This window comes from Entelurus aequoreus, linkage group LG19 (genome assembly GCF_033978785.1).
Source record: "Entelurus aequoreus isolate RoL-2023_Sb linkage group LG19, RoL_Eaeq_v1.1, whole genome shotgun sequence".
In the NCBI taxonomy this organism is placed as follows: domain Eukaryota; kingdom Metazoa; phylum Chordata; class Actinopteri; order Syngnathiformes; family Syngnathidae; genus Entelurus; species Entelurus aequoreus.
Genome location: NC_084749.1, coordinates 31,421,367 through 31,429,808, shown reverse-complemented (window position 1 = coordinate 31,429,808; position 8,442 = coordinate 31,421,367).

Genomic DNA, 8,442 nt, shown 5'->3' with positions numbered 1-8,442 from the left:
TTTAAAAAATTTGGCTCATTTTTATACTTAGCAAACTCATCCCCCAGGATAAAACCTGTTCGTGGGCCTGTACGTTTGACACCCCTGTATAAATATTTATAGTGTTCAAAAAAAGTATTTCTTAAAATATATTTAATCAGTTAAATTTGGCTTAAAATGCATTCCCCCCCATCTGCGGTCCTCTCCAAGGTTTCTCATTGTATCCCATTGGGTTGAGTTTTTCTTTGCCCTGATGTGGGATCTGAACCGAGGATGTCGTTGTGGTTTGTGCAGCCCTTTGAGACACTCGTGATTTAGGGCTATATAAATAAACATTGATTGATTGAAAAATTAATACTCAAAAAATGAAGTTTAATCTTTTTCATTAATTAAAAAAAAAAAATACTGGGTTATCATAACAGTGACACAAACATAATTTAGTAGGCCCTTGAAAAAATGGCTAAATTGTAACCGTAGTTTACGGGCTACTGGTATAAATGGATGTGTTAAAGTGTACATTATTGAAATATGTATTTTGTCAAGTGTTGTATGTAGTTGTGTAATGTACAAGGTACATTTGTGTCAACAGAAGCACCTTTGGCAATTCATTTTACAAATTAATATTGCTAATCTGAAAAATGTTGTCTTAATTTTAACATGAATTTGCAGAGGGAGTGGAGATGGGAATTAGCCACATATTCACGTGTCAAATGTTCATCATGTATTGCACCTTTTTAAATAAGCAAAATCGAAATGCGTGCATGGAAAGGTTACATTAATATCTTGATGACAGTGTTAGCAAAAAAAATTAGCCTTATTAAATGTGTATAATTATTGATTAAGCTTAAACAAGTGTGGAAATGCAGTAATTACACAGACTCTATTAGACCTGTGGTGGATGGCAAACAAAACCGTAGTCCTGATAACATTTCTGCCTGTGCATGTTTATTGTACATTTTACAGAAAATGAATGGCAAATAACATTACTTTCACAGATGCATTTACAGTCATTTGAAATATCTTTGCAGCGATTGTATTAATACAACTGTAATCGTACACTTAATTACAATACAATTACAACTAAATGCTGTAACTTCACATTTGTAATTTTACAGTTAATTACAATAATATTACATCCAACCCAGCAGTCACAGGACATTGATACAACATTGATTATACATACATGTCTTTTAAAACTGACTATGAAACAACGTTGCCAAATAGTTGATGTCTTCCAATGTTGGATCTGTGTTGTTGGTTGGGAAATTACCACATTTCAATGGTCAAATCAACGTCAGAACCCGACATTGACGTTATGTTTGAGTTGCTCAACGTCAGGACCTAATTCAACAAGTTCTCAATGTTATTTAATGTTTTGTGCCTGCTGGGAAATGTTGCAATAGTGTTGTCCCGATACCAATATTTTGGTACCGGTACCAAAATGTATTTCAGTACTTTTCAGTACTTTTCGATATTGGCTTGGACTGGTACTTTTTAGAGGCGGTATAGTACCGAATATGATTCATTAATATCGTGGTACTATACTAATACTGGTATACCGTATAACCATACTTTGCAATTGTAATTGTATGGCTAAAATACAATAAAATTACAACTATATGCTGTAACTTAGTAATTGTAACCTTACCCTTAACTACTCTCTCGGTTTAACATCATACCGCCACCTACTGTACAAGAGTGTGCAACGTAGTCTACGGAACCCTTTCAGGGAAAAATAAACTTTGAATTTATGGTAATTTGTTGTGATATTACAGGAGACTATGATTTTTTTTTAAAATCACTGTGACCTCTGTGGAATACAGAAATGGATCTCAAACTTTTTTATTTTTTATTTTTATTTTTTATATAACAAGTACCACCTCAGAAAATACTTGGCTCGCCAAATACCAGCATAATGACCAACACTGAAATACAGGCCTACACTGCAAAAACTGGTTAAGGTAAATATATATCTCAAATAATGGTGATATTTGCTTATTTTCTGTCTGATAAGATAATTCTTCTCACTAAGCAGATTTTATGTTAGAGTGTTTTACTTGTTTTAAGGGTTTTGGTCCTAAATGATCTCAGTAAGATATTACAGCTTGTTGCTGAGATTTTATGACCTATATTGAGTAAAACATGCTTGAAACTAGAATATCAAGTGTTGCAAAGCTGTGTCATTAACACTCACAAGTATAAAAGTACTTTTTTAAAGTAATCCTTTCTTATTTCAAGCATGAAAAAAAAAAAATCATGATGCCGAGCTCATATCATTATGTCAGGATAATGACACTAGCATTTACTTCATTTTAGAATATTTTTCAACATACTGAGCAAAAGGGTCTAATTTTTTTTTCTACCAAGAAAAGTGCACTTGTTATTAGTGAGAATATACTTATTTTAAGGTATTTTTGGGTTCATTGAGGTTAGCTAATTTGACTTGTTTTGGAAAGTCTTGACAAGCCGAATTTTCTTGTTCTATTGGCAGATAATTTTGCTTAGTTCAACTAAAATACCCCTCATTTTTGTATTTTTCTTTCTTGTTTTCGAACACTGACTTTTTGCAGTGTAAGTATTCATCAAAAACAAGGCAGAGGTTTTATTTAACAAGTACGTCTAATATATTTGGCCACTGTAACATTACGCACAGTTTGAACAGTAACACCGTGTTTGAATATTTAATTAGGCGATTCTTTGATGTACCACTAGCCTGAGAATGACAGGGATACAGTATGAGGACACGGTCATTTTTACAGTCATTTGTTGTAACTTTACAGTATTTTACTGTGCACTGTAAAAAAAAATTCTGTAAAAAAACGGTCATCTACTGGCAGCTACGGCTGCCAAACGAAAACCATAAAATTAAAGTAAAACATTGTAAACCAAATAATGATAAAAAACATTATATTTACAGAAATTTTCATGAAACGTTTTGCGGAAAAATATCGTAATTTTACAGATCTTACTAAAGTACTTAGATCAACCACCTTTAATAAAGTGACGATGCAAACAGTTCTGCAGAAAAATACCTTTATTCTACAGAGTTTTTCCAAATCATTACGATCAAACACCTTTAATGAAGTGACAATGCTGGCAGTTCCACAGAAAAATACCATTATTTTACAGATTTTTTCTGAATTGTTAAGATCAACCACCTTTAATAAAGTGACGATGCAAACAGTTCTGCAGAAAAATACCTTTATTCTACAGATTGTTAGTATGGACATAGACTTTTATATAACAAGCTACATATTTAATGAAAGATAATTACTGTAATTTTACATGAATTTGAAAGTAATTTAAGAAAACAGAAAATGCTATGTATAATTAATTTGGTATTTTTCTGTAAAAGAAATAGAAATATACATAGTTTGTCATTACTGGCATATTACTTAAAATAACAAGGGGATTGTTTATTTACAGATAATGTCTTCAATTCTACAGTTTTATAAACTATTTTAAAAAAATTGAAAAATTACAGTAGAAATTTAGAGTAAATTAACCATAAAAATGTGATTTTTTTTTACAGTGTGGGACAAAATAGGCTACTATTAAATCCTGGTACTTTTTTAACAGTGGTTACACTGTAAAAAAAAAAAAATCGGTAAAAAAACGGTCATCTACTGGCAGCTACGGCTGCCAAACGAAAACCATAAAATTAAAGCAAAACATTGTAAACCAAATAATGATCCAAAACATTATAATTACAGAAATTTTCATTAAACGTTTTACGGAAAAATATCGTAATATTACATGAATTGGAAAGTAATTTAAGAAAACAGAAAATGCTATGTATAATTAATTTGGTATTTTTCTGTAAAAAAAATTGAAATATACATAGTTTGTCATTATTGGCATATTACTTAAAATAACAGGCGGATTGTTTATTTACAGATAATGTCTTCAATTCTACAGTTTTATAAACTATTAAAAAAAATAGAATAATTACAGTAGAAATTTAGAGTAAATTAACCATAAAAATAGGATTTCTGTTTACAGTGTAGGAGCAAACAAGGTATAAATTGTAAGGTTGTCTCACCCTCCATGTCCGAGTCGGTGATGAGCCTCCTCCAGCGGGACCCCCCACAAGTGTATACCACCGCCCTCATCAACTCTCGGCCGCACAGCTTCACCGCCTTCACCTCGGCTCTCGCCCGGTCCAGGCGGCACACGACGGCACACAGCAGCAGAGGTAAGACCACCAAAACACGCATCCTGGAGACCTAAACTGTTTGTTTTCAACTTAGATCTTGTTCGTGTTAGTGGAGCTTCTCTCCTCTGGACGCTGCAGCACGCACTATATACCCATGCACCTTTCTGCTGCAGCGTCCCTGCACCTCCTACTGACTGCCCCTCAGCCCAACCCTCGTTGCGAGGCCATATCCGCTTTGACCATTTTTGGACAAAGCCATCATCAAATGTCAATGGACTTTAAATGAGGGGCCCCCGCTCTCAGCTGCAGGTGTTTACAAAGTCGCCACACTGACCCTGATTGTTGTGCACGGCTAATTAGGTGATGCAAAGTGATCCCCTCGCCCCCTCCAGCAGATGTTTGGCGTGTTTACAACTCTTTGATAGCCGGGCCGCCCTCCACTTTACAGCAGTTTGGCTCGTAGGAGAAGAAAAAGTCAATGTTGACCGTCCGTCATTTAGCTCATAATGGCGATGTTGATGATATTTCTCTACGATTGTTATCAGCAGGCCCACTTTGGGTGTTTGTGCAATCATCCCACGCTTTCTTGAGCAGGGTGGTGCCCATTTCCGAGGAAAACAAAGCAATATTTATGCATTTTCTTACATTAACAAGATAGAACGCAAGCTGATTCCTTGTTCGTATTAGTCTTAAAAAATATATATATATTATCAATCGATCAATCAAAGTTTATTTATATAGCCCTAAATCACGAGTGTCTCAAAGGGCTGCACAAGCCACAACGACATCCTCGGCTCAGATCCCACATCAGGGCAAGAAAAAACTCAACCCAATGGGATGACAATGAGAAACCTTGGAGGGGACCGCAGATGTGGGGACTTCACCATCTAAGGTCCCTAATATCATCAAAAGGTTCAGAGAATCTGGAGAAATCACTGCACGTAAGCAGCAAGGCTGAAAACCAACATTGAATGCCCGTGACCTTCGATCCCTCAGGCGGTACAGCATCAAAAACCGACATAATTGTGTAAAGGATATCACCACATGGGCTCAGGAACACTTCATAAAACCACTGTCAGTAACTACAGTTGGTCGTTACAACTGTAAGTGCAAGTTAAAACTTTACTATGCAAAGCCAAAGCCATTCATCAACAACACCCTGAAACGCCACCAGCTTCACTGGGCCTGAGCTCATCTAAGATGGACTGATGCAAAGTGGAAAGGTCTTCTGTGGTCTGATGAGTCCACATTTCAAATTGTTTTTGGACACTGTGGACGTCGTGTCCTCCGGACCAAAGAGGAAAACAACCATCCGGATTGTTATAGGCGCAAAGTTCAAAAGCCAGCATCTGTGATGGTATGGGGGTGTATTGGTTCCCAAGGCATGGGTAACTTACACATCTGTGAAGGCACCGTTAATGCTGAAAGGTACATACAGGTTTTGGAGCAACATATGTTGCCATCCAAGCAATGTCTTTTTCATGGACGCCCCTGCTTATTTAAGCAAGACAATGCCAAGCCACATTCGGCACGTGTTACAACAGCATGGCTTCATAGTAAAAGAGTGCGGGTACTAGACTGGCCTGCCTGTAGTCCAGACCTGTCTCCCTTTAAAATATGTGTGGCGCAATACGAAGCCTAAAATACCACAAGGGAGACCCTGGACTGTTGAACAACTTAAGCTGTACATCAAGCAAGATTGGGAAAGAATTCCACCTGAAAAGCTTCAAAAATTGGTCACAATTCCCAAACGTCTACTGAGTGTTGTTAAAAGGAAAGGCCATGTAACACAGTGGTAAAAATGCCCCTGTGCCAACTTTTTTGCAACGTGTTGCTGCCATTACATTCTAAGTTAATGATTATTTGCAAAAAAAAAATACGTTTCTCAGTTCGAACATTTAGTATCTTGCCTTTGCAGTCCATTCAATTGAATATAAGTTGAAAAAGGATTTGCAAATCATTGTATTCTGTTTTTATTTACGTTTTACACAACGTGCCAATTTGACTGGTTTTGGGGTTTGTTCAACACACGTGTTCAAGCTAGGTTTTTTTTTTTTTTTTTTTCATTTTTGAAATATCGAGTGATAGTTTTGGCGTATTCTTTTGGAATCACCCTGTACATTTTTTCAGTTAAACTTTAAAAGGCCCCTCGAATGCTGACAATATGAGCACTTATTTAGAGTTTTGGACCTAAAAATGATATCAACAAGTAGAATTCCCCCCCAAAATAGACACAGTAGGGATTTTAAAACATGCAAATAAATCATCAAAAATATTTTTAAATGCCTTTATCCACATTGTCAATGCGGGGAAATGGGCTCCAGTTCTGTAGATGACGTCACACCAAGAGGGTCGGCATATCGAGTCTGGCGATGGAAAGAACATTTAGTTGTCTACCCATTACTCCAAAACTAATTGATATTACGGAAAACGAGTGCCAGATTCATTTTCATGAGGAACAACTACATTAGGGGAATTTTCTAGTGACATTTCTGTCATCTGGACATTCTGGGTCCTTTTCCAAGAGATAATGTTAGCTGAGTCATTTGTGCCTGAAAGGGTTAATTATCTCAGTTGTGTTGGTCAGCCCTGACGACTGAATAAATGCCCTGAGGAGGTGATGAAGATGACCTAGATAAAGATGACTATGAGGATGAATACCTACAGTAATCTGGCTAAAATGAACCACACAGTAGCAAACGCTAGTAAGGGATTACGTTTTAAAACACTTATTTTGATATTCTACAGTGCCACCAAAGACTGTACCGTAGGCTGAATGGTGAATTATTTAAACACACATTTCCATTTCTCTTGAACAAGGTCAACAACGACTTATCAGACCACTTAACCTTTTTTCCATACTCGCCAGCTTTGCTGGGTTTTTTTAAGCAAACAATATTTTCCCCAGAATTATACTGTCAAACCTGGTCATTGGGGCCCTCCATAAGAAAAAAAAAACATGTTAATTTGACACGTTTAAAAATGACTATTCAAGCTGCAAACGTCTGGAATTCGATATTGTGAGGGGGGCGTCCTGTCATGATCCCCCGCGATCGTTTCGACTTTGTTCATTATTTTCCTGTGTTTAGTATCACTTCCTGTTCCGGTGCTCTTGTTTTGTCAGTGTTTCCCATTGACCTCTGTGTTTTTGTGCCCTCTCATTGTTAATTAGTGTTATTGTTTTTTGTTGTATTTCATTCATTTAAGGTAAAAAAAAAACACACAAAAAACAACCGACAAAACATGTAAAATAAATAATGAACGAAAAGGAGCAGAAAGAAGTAAAACTTATAATATCTGCTGCCTGTTTATACAGTTACAACATCAAGACTAGTTTATTCTAATGTACCAATATTTTGGTACCGATACCGCTACCAAAATGTATTTCGCTACTTTTCAGTACTTTTCGAAACTTTTCTAAATAAAGGGGACCACAAAAAATGGCATTATTGGCTTTATTTTAACAAAAAAAATCTTAGGGTACATTAAACATATGTTTCTTATTGCAAGTTTGTCCTTAAATAAAATAGTGAACATACAAGACAACTTGTCTTTTAGTAGTAAGTAAGCAAACAAAGACTCCTAATTTAGTCAGCTGACATATGCAGTAACATATCGTGTCATTTATCGTTCTATTACTTTGTCAACATTATGAGGGACAAGCTGTAAAAATGGATTATTAATCCACTTGTTTATTTACTGTTAATATCTGCTTACTTTCTCTTTTAACATGTTCTATCTACATTTCTGTTAAAATGTAATAATCACTTATTCTTCTGTTGTTTGATACTTTACATTAGTTTTGGATGATAACACACATTTGGGTATCAATCCGATACCAAGTAGTTACAGGATCATACATTGGTCATATTCAAAGTCCTCATGTGTCCAGGGACATATTTTCTGAGTTTATGAACATAATATAATTTTTTTTTAAACGAAAAAAGATGTTGTGATGCTAAAAAATATCGATGTAATCATAGTAGTATCGACTAGATACGCTCCTGTACTTGCTATCATTACAGTGGATGTCAGGTGTAGATCCACCAATGGCGTTTATTTACATTCAGGAACGGCGTCATTAGCGGTGACTTTTTAAAGGCGGTATAGTACCATATATGATTCATCAGTATCGCGGTACTATACTGATACCGGTATACCTTACAACCCTAGTTTATTCATAACATACAAACCCTGTTTCCATAAGAGTTGGGAAATTGTGTTAGATGTAAATATAAACGGAATACAATGATTTGCAAATCCTTTTCAACCCATATTCAATTGAATGCACTACAAAGACAACATAT